Below are 17,697 nucleotides of genomic sequence, written 5' to 3'. Positions count from 1 at the left end.
CGCTGCCCCCTTGACTTCAAGACTATCGTTTACATAGCGTGGCCAGTTGAATAAAAGCCTTTTTTCAGACTTTTGGCGCATTGTACAGAAAAGACACCTTTATAATCATGCTACAGGCTGCAATAAGGTACTGCTGGCGGTTTAATATGCATTTTCTAGGTGACAGGTTCCCATTAATGTTTTCTCAAGAAGCCAACATGGAGCTACAATATATGGCTGCCTTCTATAGTGCCCTTCTGCTTCCGGAGAACTTAAAGGGTTTCTATCACCTCGTTATGACATAATTAGCTATCAGACACTAGCGATCCGCTAGTGTCTGCTCTACCAAACAATGCTATTATAATACCTTTGTGTGCAGCCGTTTGCCTAAAAAACGAACTTTTATTGCTATGCTAATGAGCCTCTAGGTGCTATGGGGGCGTCTTTTCAGCACCTAGAGGCTTGGTCTACTCACACAAAATGCCGCCCAGCGCGTCCCTCCAGCCCGCCCATCTCCTCTGGAATGCGATCCTCCCTCTGAGCCAGCGGACGAATTCTCGCGCCTGCGCCATGCGCGTCTGTATTCGGCTCAGGCGCAGTGAATGTCTGACCGCTCCCTGCACAGACATCTCCACTGCGCCTGCGCCGATGATGTCAGAGTGCTCCGAGGAACAGACGACGCCCGGCAGCAAGCAGTGGAGATGCCTGTGCAGGGAGTGGTCAGACATTCACTGCGCCTGAGCCGAATACAGACGCGGCGCGAGAATTTGTCCGCTGGCTCAGAGGGAGGATCGCATTCCAGAGGAGATGGGCGGGCTGGAGGGACGCGCTGGGCGGCATTTTGTGTGAGTAGACCAAGCCTCTAGGTGCTGAAAAGACGCCCCCATAGCACCTAGAGGCTCATTAGCATATCAATAAAAGTTCGTTTTTTAGGCAAACGGCTGCACACAAAGGTATTATAATAGCATTATTTGGTAGAGCAGACACTAGCGGATCGATAGTGTCTGATAGCTAATTATGTCATAACGAGGTGATAGAAACCCTTTAACATGAATGAGATGATCTGATTTTATGGAAATATCTTTTGACAGTTAGAAAAGCCATTCCCTAGGTAATTTTCAGCCAGACCAATAGGGGAATGGTTATACAGTGTGAAGAAGCAGTAGTGTTATAGACACCACTCACACCAGTATTATAAGTGGCATTTGGTAGGCGGAGAGCTTTTGTGTTTGGGCTCAAATTATGCTTCTGTAATGAAAGGGCTTTTCTGTTTTTTGGCAGATATGCTCATGGACTTGCTTACCTCATATACATCTTCCCCATGTTTTTTTCTTTCAATTTGGACTATCCTAACCCGTTTTCACCATGTAAGCAAATCACTGTGGTCACATCCTGTATGTAGCACTTCCTATTGCTGCATCCAACCAAACCCATGATGCACTTCTAGTTTCTCTGCTATGGTTCTAGCACCTCCCCTAATAACGCCCAGCTAGTGTATAGCTCCTCCCACCCAGATAGTTACACAGACATTCCCCTATCATTGCCCTTGTTGCTGCTTTGACACCCGCATAGACATCACATCACCGGAAATAAAGAGCTGAAGGGACAGCCCAAAACGGAAGATAGCGGTAGAAGAAATACATTACAAAATGATAGCTACCTTCATAAATCATTATTTTAAAGGCTGTTGATGCAAACAGAAACATCATTTAAAGGTACATGGCTCTATGTAATTCCATGGTAGAAGGTCCAAACTCTTTATGGCCATGAAAATTGTTGACTCCATAAAATCATTCCCTATAGTGTAAATAGAACATTATCTATGGTGGCTGAAGCAAAGAGGGACATTGATTCTTGTATCATAGTTAAAGGGGTTATCCCATGGTTAATGTAAAAAATCTAAATCACACATCATATAGTACATGACAATCTCTTTCTAACAAAACTAGAACCAGCCCTGTACCTCACATGGATCCAGAGATCTCCACATTCATTGCTCCAATTGCTCTACTAGATTTATTTCAAGATGGCAGCTTAGAGGGTGTGACCTTTCACCGAGGGCGTGTCCTGTCTGCTGCAGCTATTGGAGTTGAAGGATGGAACTAAGCATGTGTTTCTATCTCAGCGAGGTGGACAGAGAAATTAGAATAGAATATTATTTGTGGCACAACCCCTTTAATACATGTAGAGCTCTGTATAATGATGTCAGAGAACCTCTTTACATTGGAAAGATCATACAGTAGCTTCTGTGGTACAATACTGACCTGTAGACTAGAGATGTAAAACATTATGGGGCACATTTATTAAGACCAGCATTTTAGATGCCGGTCTTAATAAAAACCCGTAGCTGGCGGTGGATCCGCCAAAGCTATGAAGTGGCGCCGACCTCTCCATGACTTCGCTGCATCCAGTGCCAGGCCTAAATGTAAGACAGCTTCCTCGCTGTCTTACATTTAGGCCATTTTCTCCGCCTAAAACCGGCATAGAAAATGATGAATGAGACGGGCCTGACAGTCCTTCCCACCCAAGCCATAGCCACAATTTTAGAAATGGCGTGAGCGGGGCAAAGTTGCAGATAGCGCCTAATTTAGGCGTATTTCAGCTTAGTAAATGACTCCCTATGTAATCTGTCAGTTGCTACGCCAAACATTATACTGTTAATACTCATTGGTCCCAATAGTGTTATGTTTGAGCTACTATGCAACAGCATAAAGCGGATTCGCCATCATTTTTTACATCACTTCTATTGAGTAGACTGGCAAATCACACATAACATGAGGAGGAAATACAATCGGCAAAGACTGCTGTGCATCAATTTTACGGTAATAACAAACATGTTCATATCATTATAAGATGGAGTACATTACAGATACACCTTGTATATGATAAAACAGGTAACTGAGATCATACCAGCAATTGTATCAAATAGGAATCATAAGCCAATATGCGCCGACATTGTTCCCCATAACTTCTGATATTCTGAACTGAAGTCTGTACATTTAAAAGGGTCATCCTGGATTAGAAACAATTTTGTTTTCTACTGTAGTAACAGCGCCATTTCTGTCCATAGGTTGTATCTGGTATTGCAGCTCAGACCCCTTTAAGTGCAATTACATTTCATCCTGCAGGCAATTTTTATTTTTATTTTTTTTTTTCATTTCATCAAGGCCAAATACCAATAAGACACGCTTACCAAGAAATAAAAAATGTTTATTTATTTTTTTCTCAAATAAAATGAGGCGACAATATCATAAATTACAGCTATTTTCAATTTTACAACAACAACTAAATTAGAAAATGACTTCCTTCCTAAATAGAAACTTCCTGTGAAATAGTCCGATTGTTTTCTGTACGTACATTCTCTTGGTCTCAAATCCACAATAATTTGCATCAGGAAGCTCAGTTTCCATAGTTAATCTTTTTATGTGTGTTTGTAGAGGTTACAGAGCCTTAAGAAGGGCAGGGGGAGCAGCAGCTGTAATAGCTGTCAAGAGATTTCTGTTGTCTGCATACGAAATGTACTGTAGCCTGCAAGTATGCGCAGCTTAAATAAGACTTGTATTTATTTAAAACATTTGGAAAGGAAAGCGATGAAAGTGGATCTTTGCTAAAAAATAAATAAAAAAAAAACGAAATTTAAGGAAAGACAATGCAAGTTATTGGTAGCAATTTTGGAGGCCATGAAGAAATGTTTTTTAGTCACTCAAAAGTTAAATAAAAGCTTGCACCGGTGTATTGCCCTTCTAATCCTCATATTTGCGCCTCTATCCTATGGGTATAGGGTCCTCCCAACTATTCTCCAATAGATGATGTCAGGGGAAAGAAGGATTGAGAATGCTGAATTTTAACACCAGATCCTTTGGTTCGCAGAGTAGATAAGGCAATTCAAGAGGTGTCAGGCAGTGGCTTTACTCTCTCCCCATTGATAGTACAGTCATGGCCAAAAGTTTTGAGAATTATATAAATATTGGAAATTGGAAAAGTTGCTGCTTAAGTTTTTATAATAGCAATTTGCATATACTCCAGAATGTTAAGAAGAGTGATAAGATGAATTGCATAGTCCTTCTTTGCCATGAAAATTAACTTAATCCCAAAAAAACCTTTCCACTGCATTTCATTGCTGTCATTAAAGGACCTGCTGAGATAATTTCAGTAATCGTCTTGTTAACTCAGGTGAGAATGTTGACGAGCACATGGCTGGAGATCATTATGTCAGGCTGATTGGGTTAAAATGGCAGACTTGACATGTTAAAAGGAGGGTGATGCTTGAAATCATTGTTCTTCCATTGTTAACCATGGTGACCTGCAAAGAAACGCGTGCAGCCATCATTGCATTGCATAAAAATTGCTTCACAGGCAAGGATATTGTGGCTACTAAGATTGCACCTCAATCAACAATTTATAGGATCATCAAGAACTTCAAGGAAAGAGGTTCAATTCTTGTTAAGAAGGCTTCAGGGCATCCAAGAAAGTCCAGCAAGCGCCAGGATCATCTCCTAAAGAGGATTCAGCTGCGGGATCGGAGTGCCACCAGTGCAGAGCTTGCTCAGGAATGGCAGCAGGCAGGTGTGAGCGCATCTGCACGCACAGTGAGGCGAAGACTTTTGGAAGATGGCCTGGTGTCAAGAAGGCCAGCAAAGAAGCCACTTCTCTCCAAAAAAAACATCAGGGACAGATTGATCTTCTGCAGAAAGTATGGTGAATGGACTGCTGAGGACTGGGGCAAAGTCATATTCTCTGATGAAGCCTCTTTCCGATTGTTTGGGGCATCTGGAAAAAGGCTTGTCCGGAGAAGAAAAGGTGAGCGCTACCATCAGTCCTGTGTCATGCCAATAGTAAAGCATCCTGAGACCATTCATGTGTGGGGTTGCTTCTCATCCAAGGGAGTGGGCTCACTCACAATTTTGCCCAAAAACACAGCCATGAATAAAGAATGGTACCAAAACACCCTCCAACAGCAACTTCTTCCAACAATCCAACAACAGTTTGGTGAAGAACAATGCATTTTCCAGCACGATGGAGCACCGTGCCATAAGGCAAAAGTGATAACTAAGTGGCTCGGGGACCAAAACATTTTGAGTCCATGGCCTGGAAACTCCCCAGATCTTAATCCCATTGAGAACTTGTGGTCAATCCTCAAGAGGCGGGTGGACAAACAAAAACCCACTAATTCTGACAAACTCCAAGAAGTGATTATGAAAGAATGGGTTGCTATCAGTCAGGAATTGGCCCAGAAGTTGATTGAGAGCACGCCCAGTCGAATTGCAGAGGTCCTGAAAAAGAAGGGCCAACACTGCAAATACTTACTCTTTGTATAAATGTCATGTAATTGTCAATAAAAGCTTTTGAAACATATGAAGTGCGTGTAATTATATTTCACTAAATCACAGAAACAACTGAAACAAAGATCTAAAAGCAGTTTAGCAGCAAACTTTGTGAAAACTAATATTTTTGTCATTCTCAAAACTTTTGGCCACGACTGTACATGCAGTCTCAGCCAAGCTATATGTGCAGTACCCCAGAATAGGGCAACTGGAAAAGGGTTTATCATTATACTATTATTTAGTTAAGTGTAATGTTCTGTTATGTTATGTCTGACTACTTAATAGTAATGTATGGATAGGTCAGGGTTAACAACTTTGAACCAGCACCTTTAGAATGCTAGGAGATGGACCTGGGTCTGCCCCTAGTCAATAGAGAGAGTCTAGTGCTAAATAAGGAAGAGAGAGAACCTACATGTGCTTGCTCCTCAGGACTAGGCCTGTGTCTCAGAGAACTATTATCTCTTCGACAGTTACATTTATAAGTGCTCCTGAGAGAGAAAGAGAAGGAAGATTAGAAGTAGGGATGAGTGAATCTACTTCGGATGAAACTTGGAACCGAACTCGAGTTCGGGAAATGTTTTTTTACAGTACAAATTAATTTATGAAGTTATTACCCGAAGTCTTGCGAGACTTCGCGAAGCAATAACTTCGGCTCATCGGAGCCAATACATTCTAATACTGTACGGAGCTCCTGCTCCATACAATATTGGAACAAAGTTTTATGCAAATTGACTTTGGATGTTTCATCCAAAGTCGATTCGCTCATCCCTAATTAGAAGGTTCAGAATCTGCAAGGCAGTGCATTAGAGTCAGTCAGCAAGGTACTGTGCATATATAAGGCCATTATGAGAGGGAATATTGCCAGCACACCTTTCCACACTGCAATGGCAGTAGCGATCCTTAGTCCCCATACAGTGGAGGGGATCGCTGCTTGTAAAGACAGTTATTTACCTCCAATGATGAGCAGGCAGTTATAGATAAACAGTCCCTTACAGATAAACAGTCCCTTACAGATAAACAGTCCCTTACAGATAAACAGTCCCTTTTGGATAATTGCCAGCTCAGTTGGGCAGTATAAATTCATCTTTCAACATGGACCAAATCTACCAAGATGATCCACTTTAAAGGGAACCTGCCAACATGGTGGTCTGAGCTGAAGACAGTATGTTATAGAGCAGGAGGAGCTGAGCAGATTGATATATGTAGTTTTATGGGAAAAGATTCAGTATAACTTGTATTTTATAAGTTTAAATTCCTGCTCATTCTGGTCTTTGAAGTCCAGGAGGCGGTCCTATCAGTGACAGCCTTCCCTCTATGACTGTGTACACAGAGATAGCGGTCAGTCACTGATAGGACCTCCTCCTTGACTTCAAAGTACAGAAAGAGCAGGAATTTAAATGTATAAACTACAAGTTTTACTGAATCTTTTCCCATAAAACTATATATCAATCTGCTCACCATCTCCTGCTCTATAACATGCTGGCTTCCCTGTAGGTTTATACATACAGAGATAGCTGTCTTTATACGGATAGAACCGCCTCCTTGACCTCAAACCCAGAATGAGGCGAAAATTTAATCAATTGAGGTTTCTGAATCTTTTCCCCAAAAACTATAAATCAGTCTGTTCAGCTTCACCTTGTCGATTTTCATAGTGATAGGTTCCCTTTAAAAAAAAAATGCGCTTCTGGTCTAGTTTTAAGCTGCCCTATGGTGTTTTCTATATTTTCTATTATATTGCCATGATAGCTTTTTGTCACAAACCAGCGGGTGTGAACCCACTGTGCCACGTGTCCTACCTCCTCTAAGGGCGTTGTCTAAGTGAACCCCTCGATCTTCACAGTACCCCTGATGGTGGGGATAGACTTTCACGAGGGGAACACCAGGTCACTACCTCTTGAGGAGGATTGTCACACGAGGCATCTGGTCCAGGTGGACCAGGAGGTACCTGAGCAAGGTACCAGAGGTACAGGCGTTGTCAGCAGGCTGAGTCGTAACCAGGAGCAACAGTGCAGGACCAAAGGATAAGGCAGAGGTAAAGTCAAACAGGCAATAGACCAGGGCAGGTGACACAGGTACAGGTCAGGCAATCCGGGTCGGCAACAGTCAAGGCAAGCAGGCAGGGATCAAACAGGTAGCAGAGTCTAGGAATACAAGTACGAGTCAGGAACACAGGATCACAAGCAGCTATCTTGAACCTTCTCAGGACACAAGGACCTTGACGCTGAGGCATTTGGGAAGGGGGCTGAGCCACTTATATATGTGCAGGAGGGCTAGGATTGGTCAGCAAGGTCACATGATCCAACCCATAAAGCACAGGAAGTGACGCATCCCGGCCCTTAAGGAAGTGCTGCAGGAATCAAGCAGCAAGCATGCTGTGGCCAGGGCTGAAAGGAAACACTGGCAGCAGATCCCTGCTGAACACGGCGCCTGGGACCACGGCGGTAAGCAGGGGAACAGCGGTGCACAGCAGCTGCTGTTACACTTTTCTTTTAATTTGGAATGTCTTGTGATTTTAGAATACTTCTATGAGCTGGGTATATGTAATAATCAGATATTCCACATACTAGGTGGTTGTTTAATGAGGTAAATATTATTTCCCTCATTTTCTGAAATATTGGTAAAAGATTGCAGCCAACATTTCTTCACAATGTTTAGGTTATCTGCTCTCATGATGGACAACCTATTTTTCTCCTGTGTATTCAGTCTGCTCCCAGGAATTTTACATTTGTACAGTGATGTTTTTGGACTGTATAGTTCATTCACAAATGAACGTTATGAAGAAATGATTTGTTTTCATCTGTCATCACTGTCCAAACAGGAATATGATTCTGATCTTATTAGTGATGATAGACATTTATGAGTAGAGATGAGGGAATCGAAGCTGACGAAGTGGAATTCGATCCGAATTTCAGGAAAAATTCCATTCACACCGAATCCGAATTTCCTCAATCTTCGTGGTAACGAATCGCATTTTTTCCTAAAATGGCTGCTGCACATGAGAGGACATAGAGCAAGGAACTCTGGGAACGCGGGATCACCCATAATGCCAGGCATGCAGCCAATCAGCAGCCAGCCCTGTGATGTCACAGCCCTATAAATAGCCTCAGCCATCTTGGATTCTGCCATTTTTCAGTGTACTTAGTGCAGGGAGAGACGTCAGCAGGTGCTAGGGACAGTGCTAGGAAAGACTTCATTGTGCTAAAAAAAGATTTACAAGTTCAGGGTAAGATTATTCAAGGTGTAGGGAAAGGATAGGGAGGAATTATTCCACAGCATTTATGTAAAACAGGGTTCAGTAGGGGAGGTTACAGCCTGGGTAATAGGAACAATTCTATTACACCTTGCTGCACTGACTGGGGATACAAATTGCAGCAAATTATACAGCAAATTATACAGCTCTGTAATTCCAGCAAACCGTTCTAGTTATTGGGGTGCAAGTGCTGTTTGATACAGCCATTAACAGGGTTTATTACAAGGAAATATTTCTAAGTCTTATTTGCCCTTGTGCAGTGCATTTATATGTTCTAAAGCAACTTTTGGCTTGTATTAGTGGGAAAAAGGGCTTATTAGCCGTTGTGTAGTGAAGTGCGATAATTACAGTCCTTTTTGGTGTGTATTAGTGGCACAAAAATTTATTTTATTTGCTGTTCAGCGGCACAGTTATGTTCTAAATCCCTTTTTGTCGTGTATTAGTGGCAAAAGAAAAATATATTTGCCATTCAGCGGTGCAGTTAGATATTCTAAAGCCTTTTGTGGAGTGTATAAGTGGAAAAAAGAAATATATATTTGCTGTTCAGCTGTGCAGTTATATGTTCTAAAGCCTTTTGTTTTGTGTATAAGTGGAAAAAAATAAGGGCCTATCTGCCGTTCAGCGATGCAGTTATATGTTTGAAAACCTTTTGTGTTGTGTATAAGTGGGAAAAAAAATAAGGGCCTATTTGCCATTCAATGGTGCAGTTATATGCTCTAAAGCCCATTTTGTCGTGTATTAGTGGCAAAAGAAAAATATATTTGACGTTCAGCAGTGCAGTTATATGTTCTAAAGCACTTTTTTGCATGTATTAGTGGCACAAAAAAAAGTATTTGCCGTTGTGTGGTGAAGTGAGAAAATTACAGCCCTTTTTGGCATTTATTAAAGGGGGGAAAAGGGCTTATTAGCTGTTGTGTGGTGAAGTAAGAAAATTGTAGACTTTTTTGGGGTGTTTTAATTTACTTTTTATTTATTTATTTGATGTAACAGTATGTCAGACAGACAAGTGCCAGACCCTGCACAGGGGAGTGGCAGAGGCCTAAATGTTTCTGGCACAAGCACAGGTTGCAGCAGAGTAAGGGGGTGTGGCCACTCTGTGGTCTCCTGATTCTGCTGTCACCTCCCCACTAAGTCACCTTGCCACTTTGTGGTCTCCTGATGCTGCTGCCACCTCCCCACTATGTCACCTTGCCACTTTGTGGTCTCCTGATGCTGTTGCCACCTCCCCACTTTGTCACCGGGTCACTCTGTGGTCTCCTAATGCTTCTGCCACCTCCTCAATTTGTCACCTTGCCAATCTGTGGTCTCCTGATGCTGCTGTCACCTCCACACTATGTCACCTTGCCACTCTCTGGTCTCTTGATGCTGCTGCTGCCACCTCCACACTGTCATTGTGCCACTCTGTGGCCTCCTCCTGATGCTGCTGCTTCCGCCACCTCCACACTCTGTCATTGTGCTGCTCTGTGGCCTCCTGATGCTGCCGCCACCTCCAGACTCTGTCATTGGGCCACTTTTTGTCTCCTCATGCTGCTTCCACCTCACCACTATGTCATTGGGCCACTCTATGGTCTCCTCATGCTGCTTCCACCTCACCACTATGTCATAGGGCCACTCTGTGGACTTATCATGCTGTTCCCACTTCATGACTGGGCCACTATTTTTCCTTTCGGCCTGGTTGACATCATCATTTATTTGACCCATCTTCTGACCTGTCAGAAGGAAGGAAAAATGAGACGCACAACGGATCTTGTCTGTGTAGCAGCTGTAAGGCCTGTATGGTCCCATCAGAATTGGCTTGTGATTTGGTAGCCAAAAGCAGGAGTGGGTACAAAACACAGAAGACATGCAAATATTACATTCACGTGTCATCTCTGTTTTGGATCCACTCCAGTTTTTTTGGGCATTAGCAATACTGATGGATTACTGACCAAATGCTGAGCGAGTGAAAGCGGATGCTCCACAGACAGGATCCGCTTTTTGGGGTTTATTGTTCTGACGGATCAGAGGAAGGGCAAAATAATCAGTGACATCAGCACAAACTTACTGCTGACACCCTCGGGGGGCTCAACTTGAATAAGCGTTTAATAGAACAGGTTCTGTAGCCATCTATGTGGAATCAGCTGACGACTGCGCGGCCACCGCTCCCATTCATTTCTATGGGGCCGACAGAAATAGCCGAGCCAGTGCTCGGCTATTTTCGGCGGCTCCATAGAAATGAATGGAGGGTGGCTGCGCATGCGCAGTGCGCCCTCCTCCACTTTCTCCGCTCCGTTCTTCTTGTGGGTGCGGGTCCCAGCGGTGGGACCCGCACCTATCAGACAATGGGGGCATATCCTAGCGATATGCCCCCATTGTCTAAGATGGGATAACCCCTTTAAGAATGGACAACACCATGAGCATCTTCACCATACTAGATGAAACAATAATATGACCTCACAATCAGGTTTCTGCATGCAGTTTTGAAAGCCAAAACCAGGAATGAATTCAAAAATAAGAAATCGGATCTGTCCTGTATACTTTCTGCATGCAGAAACCTGACTGTGTGGCTCTACCGTAAGCCTTAATAAATTCAATGAAATTAATAGATTCATCTAATTGAAAGGATGGAGTCTTTGCATTGAATATATGATAATATATTTACATTCCATGTAAACCATAAAGGTATGTAAAGAGCAGATTTGTAATTCGGTGGTGGTTTTAGAAGAGTTTTTGGTTGAGGTTTTCCTGCTTCCCCATATGACTCTCCACCAAGGAGGAAACTCACTTGCCGTCATCATAGGATTTGAATTTTCCCTTCTTTCCCTCTCCAACCGCACCTCCACCTGTCTTCTTTATCTGTTATGGTATGTTCCATATCAAGGTTTTATTATATATATTCTCTGTTATTGGATGCTGGATATACAGTATTGCACCTTAGTAGAAATTGTGCTCTATATGTGGATACAGGTCCAATTTTATGTTCTACTTCCAAGCACAGAAGTTATGGCTATTTGTACCTCAGTAACTCATTTCTCATGGATTGTGTATTTTTGGTGATAATCATTTTGGGTATGTTTACTTGACTAAAATCCATAGCAGAAAAATCAGTAGCTGAAAACAGGTCCTTTTTGGTGGCAGATTTGTAATTCGGTGGTGGTTTTAGAAGAGTTTTTGGTTGAGGTTTTCCTGCTTTCCCATTGACTTCTATGAAATCCACAATCAAATCTGCTTACAAGAAATACCATCACTTCTCAAGTGTTTTTCAAATCAGCTACTGAAAAAACCTCAAGGTGGAGTATTTTACATTAAAGTCAAAGGGGAAACTGTTGGTGTTTTGAATGTGGAGTTAGCAGAGGAATATGCCGGTTTTCCGCTGCTCAATCAGTGGCAGATTTTAGCCGTGTGAGCATACCCTTACATTCATGTATTTTGGGGGTCATTTATTAAACAGAAATATGCCTAAATTAGGTGATTGCGGTGCAAAGGTCCTTTGCATCGCAATTTGCGACTTCTCCCTGCTCACATCAGGTCTAAAAAAGTGGGGGGAAGGGAACGGGGCCAGGAGACCCGTCTCATTCATAATTTTCTACGCCTGGTTTAGGCGTAGAAAATGGTCTGAATATAGGACAGCTCGGAAGTTGTTGAAGGCATATTAGCTGAAACGCGTCCTTGTATACACGATGTACTGTGTGGAATATAATTAAAACACAAGCTTTGAAGCAAGCTACGATTGAAAGGATTCTTCTTCTTTACTTTATTTTGGGGATCCCGCTGGCCGAATTACTACTATTTAGAAGTGTCGGTGGATCCGCCAAAGTTACGAGGGGGCCTGCGGCTGTTTATAACTCCAGCAGATCCACCGCCAGTGCAAGGCTATATTAAGACTGGCATTTAAATCGGCAGTCTTAATAAATGCATACTTTTCTCTCTGTAATAGTAAAAATGTATTTAATAAAGATACAGTTCAAAAAAATATGTAAAGACTTAATGAAATGACCAAAATCATGGCTCATCATGTGACTGCATCTCTTTCTTAGAGCGGTTGGCCCATCTCACACACTGGTGGCATATTTCTAGAACCACCTCTGGGACCCCTAACTATCTCTAGAACAGGGTCTGTGGGAGTTCCAGAAATAGCCAAGTGCGATCACTCAGCTTATTTTGGAACTTCCATAGAAGTGAATGGAGAGCACACTGCACATGTGCGGTGCGCTCTCCTTTGCTTTGGGGGTCCTGTTCCAGATATAGGTGCAGGTCATAGAAGTGGGACGCACACCTATCTGACATAGGTGGCATATCCTAGCGATATGCCACCAATGTGTGAGATGAGCCAACCCCTTTAAAAAGACAATTCCATCAAACATTTTGTCACATATAAATAATTAATAACATTTATTCAAATAGTCTATGTACAGTAGCGCAGCCTAGTATCGGTAAAAGGCAAATACCCGATGCAACCCTATAATGCATACTAGTCAGCACTTCCATAATGGAAGCACTCAATGGCATTCTTATAAAGTGTATCTTAAAAAGTGAAAAATACGGTAATTTTTTTTATTTAAAAAATCAAGCAGATGGTTTTCTGTACATAATTTTTTAAGTCAGTCCATGTATTCTGTTTCCTCTCCTTGCTCTTTAACTTCCCTTTTGTTTGGACTTTTAGCATGGAAACCAGTCTTGCTAAACTCAGGCAGAGCATCAGTGCAAGCAGAGAAGGAAAGGGATAAGTGGTTCATTTAGAGCATCACACATAACACTATCAATGCAATGCTCTTCCATGGACATATTAATCTAGGTGATCAGGAGAATGACAGAGCCGTTTTACTAGCATACCAATTCTACACCTATTATTATCATGAGGATTATCTTTCAGATAACACCTTTCCTGCACAGCAGCAGTAAACTGACATTGGATTACTTATCTATAAAGGAGTCTTATCATTCTGTGCTGGCTTCTACAGAAGGGCAAGGTTTTGTACTTAATTTTCAATGCTACAGTATTGCTGAAACGAAAAAGAAAAACTAAATTCTAATGAATAGTGAGTTTAAAAACATACCCTTTTCTGATTGGAATGTCCCTTTAAATCTATCTCCAAACTACTGTATTCACCCTATTCAGAAGGCAGACAGCTGTAAAGCAATGCAAAAACTACTTGTTTGTTTTACAGACTCCAGGTGCAAAGGCGGTAGGAAAACTTCTGAAACATTGCTAATCCCTCTATGAAAACCTCCCGCCATCGATCATGTCCTTTTTTGAAATATAAATGAATTGTACAGGCAAAACAGAAAGGATAAGATTTAAGGTAGTTATAAACCTAAGTATCTAGGTCAATACTGGAATGGGACATCAAATGACACTGCTCTCTGTTCAGATAGATCAGTATTACGGGAACTTACTAAACTGTCTGAATATCTACTGTTCTCCAATTATTATGTAAGTTCTTGTTAAAGGGGTTGTACCACTAATATAAATGTATCCTGCCCAACAGATATCGCCGTTATATCTCCTTCTCTAAATACCATTTATCCAAATTGCCTTTTTCAAAAGTAATTAATCTACCATTGTACCCTATGGAAAATCAGTTTTGATTTTCAGTTGCTGCAGTGAAGCCTTGTCATACAGGACATAGGAAGCGTCATTGGTAAGAACAAGGGGCGTGGTTATTGTCACATGATCTGATGATGTCAGGGTCGCAAAAATGCGGATAGCACACAGATAAAAAATACAATCATGTCTGTGAGACCTATTGGAGTCAAAAAAGTCAAAAAGTTTGGTACATGTTATACGTGCACGCAATTTTGAGACTTTTTGTGGGTTTAAAGCCTGAATCACAATTTTTCCAAAAAGTGGAGGTGACTATAGCTGGCCCAGGATCCACTATAGACCAGCAGTACACTGCAAACAACAAAAGAGAGGGTTAAACATTTATTTTTGCTTTGATCTGTATATTGCTTGTATATAATCAAGGTTATATATATATATATATATATATATATATATATATATATTTATATATTAGAGAGAGAGAGAGAGAGACAGAGACAGAGAGGAGGAAAATTCTAGAGAGAGTTCAAGAAGAGATCAATCAGCATTTCGAAGACAGCAAATAGAACAGATATAAGCCAGGGCAAGGCCAGAAAGACCAGAAAATCTACAGAAGCAGCCCGGATGGAAAGAGAGGTGAAGTGAAAGTCCAATAGAGATAACTTGTCTAAAAAAATACATATTGGCTCTATGGCACGTGTTCAGGAGTTTGCCTCCAATGCCTGAATGCGCATTTTCACTCGCATGAAAAGAACCCACATCGCACTGTCCTGATCTGCTGATCAGTAAAGGTTTTATTCTGCTGAATAATTGCCTCCCCATTGCTTCCTGCACTTCTACCCTGCAAAGTGTTGGCATCACAAACCAAGACCCTGCCTTGCATTTCAAAACCTTCAACATCAAGGGCACCTCAGCCATCATCAGGCAGGAGAAACACAGAACCGGAGTGAGTGCCAAATACAAGAAAGGTACACCCTTCCACATCACTGCACGAGCCCAAGAAGTCTCAGAACCATGAGTACTAGTACTCCCATCTGGCCACCAACTCACGCATGCCCTTCCAGCACTCTGCATACATCTCTCTTTATGTGCTCAATACGCATATGGTTGAAGCTACCAGACCCATCTGCTGGACTCATGTCACATAATTGATAAGTTATTTTATAGCATAATTCTGAAATGACCGTTTGTGACCAGCACATCTTTAGAAAGCTAAACCCCAGCTGCATAAGAACAGGGTGGTGATGTAGAGGCCCCAAACCTTTAAAGGGTTCTCTGATGATAAACTGATCACAGGTTATGCACCAGCAATCATCAAATCTAAGGTGGAACCTCATAGCAAGTGTTCAGTTCCTCTATGGCACCACCACTGGGGAAATAATGCATCACACATGATTGGGCAGATTTACTGCCACAAATTGAGTCAAAACACTATACAGTTTTTGTACCTGAACCTGACTAGACAGTTTTCAAAAGTGTTTAGAAAAGGGGGCATAAGGGGGCTAGGAAGACTTGAGAAATGCATTAATGATATGTGCCACAATTTGGCACAAAACACTTATATAAAGTTAAGAGGTGGCGTCAGGGAGAGAATAGTGACCATTAAGTCTGTGAAGATGCACCAAAACTATCACGCAGCATGCACCAATATGACAAATTTTGTGCACAATCTGTCTGCCTAGGCGAGGTTTAAACAGTTGAAATCAAGCATAGTATAATAATAACAATAGTAATGAATAAATGGCATGGCTCAGGAATATATTCGGTTAGGTTTTCACTGCGCACTTTTATTAGTCAGGGTGTAGCAGAATAATTGATTGTGCTTAATGGAGTTATGGAAATCATCCTGGAGCCCATACGGCATCTCCACCACTCCTCGATCATCCATTAACCCCTGCTCACAGGCACACATTACTATGCTGGCAGCTTCAGAATGCTAACTCAGCATCCATCAGTTACTTCACACGTTCCCCACTCATTTTACATGCAATACCTTGAGGAGCAGAAGATGCAACTTTGTAAAATTCCCCTCTGGATTCCAATTAGCCTCAATCCTTGTAATAGGAAATGGGAAAATCACTTTCAAGCCATTAAAATATGTGCACAGTAGGGCCAGCTATGAGAAGGGTGTGGGAAATGGAGGAGGAGATGATAACGTGGCCCAGAAATAGAGCAGAGCTAGGCATCACTGCAGTGTAGAGGAGGGCAAAGCGTGAGAAAGCAGTTTTCCATCCTTTGCACGAATCTGATCTCAGTGCGGACTGCAGCAGAGGAATCTACTGGGTACCCGTTCCCTCACAGAATGACAAAAGGCGTTGAGAAGTTACTGTTCATGCATTGTTCTTTAACTATTTCACAGACGGTGTAGGTTTGGAAAGCAATGTATAAATAGAAAGGGTAGAGTCAATTTTCAGATTCAAGATTTTCAGAGACTAAGACTAAGGCCTCATGCACACAACTGTATTTTTGGTCCTCATCTGATCCACATTTTTACAGATCGGATGAGGATCCATTCATTTCAGTTGGGCCCCAAAAAATCCATGTCTGTTCCGACATCCCGCAAAAAAGATAAAACATGTCCTATTCTTGTCTATATTGCTGACAAGGATAGGCATTTTTAACATAGGGAGGGATGTGCGGAACAGGAAAATGTGAAATGCACATGGCCAGCATTCTTGTTTTGAGGGCCACAAATGGAATACGGTCGTATGGATGGGATAGATTCTCAGCCATAACGTGGGAGCAGTATGAGATGATCAGACATCCACGTGCTTTAACCTTGAGGGTGTGGACATCCAGCCCATAAGTGACTGTGTGGAGGTAGACAATGGCAAGCCAAAGCTGCATGCAGGGTAGCAGGACACTGCCCACAGGAGTAAAATCTACTTTCTAAGGGATTCAGCTTTCTCTGCAGGGCTTCTTCTCAGGAAGTCATCTCTATAATAGAAGTCAATGCTGGCTTACACATGGCTGTGGATTAGGTTAATGTGATTACCAGTTTTATGACTGCAGATCTCAACATTGCGCAGTTGGTACAGTAAGTCCCCCCAGCCAGCCAGCAGCACACCCCCTCTATTAACTGTACAGAGTTTTGCCTTGATACAATGTCAGGAATGTACACAATGTAAATAACCCTGATTTCATGTTCTTCTGTTATGTTCCAGGATAGTTCCCAGCTTCCTGCCCTCACAGCCCTGTCTGTTCTCAACCTGGGACTTATTGCGGGTATACGCTATAGAAAATGAAAATCACTGCAAGCAAGTCCTTTTCATCTATCTGATAAGGAAAGTATTTGGACGCTGTGCCCGTGACTCTGTCTAGGAGCATTCCTTTGCCCCTCTGCTTCGTCATTTGCTCTGTGATTAGAATGATCCTCAACCAGTACCTGGTCTGGTAAGCTATAACTAGTACTTTTACCTTCAGAACATGTCCTCTTCTGTAGTTAACCTGCTATGGGATAAAGCAATGATGCACAGATTATATTCTAGGTGGTAAGTGCTCATGGATAAATTGTCACTTGTGGTACCTACTTGAATGTCTACCATGTGAACTTGCTTTGTGTGAGTTGACTGCAGAAGATATGATACAATGGATCATTCCTTAGAAAACCTTATGAAATA

The 17,697-nt window shown here is 42.1% G+C and overlaps 1 protein-coding gene across 2 annotated transcripts in view; it reads right to left on the bottom strand.

The window, feature by feature from the left end:
• Positions 1-17,697, bottom strand: part of AKAP12 (A-kinase anchoring protein 12) — a 162,323-nt gene that overhangs the window by 144,184 nt on the left and 442 nt on the right. The gene's annotated exons all lie outside the window — the stretch shown is intronic.

Source organism: Bufo bufo, chromosome 4, assembly GCF_905171765.1.
Source record: "Bufo bufo chromosome 4, aBufBuf1.1, whole genome shotgun sequence".
NCBI classification, from domain to species: domain Eukaryota; kingdom Metazoa; phylum Chordata; class Amphibia; order Anura; family Bufonidae; genus Bufo; species Bufo bufo.
The sequence above is the reverse complement of the archived record's forward strand: the minus strand, read 5'-3'. Positions and strand labels throughout refer to the sequence as shown.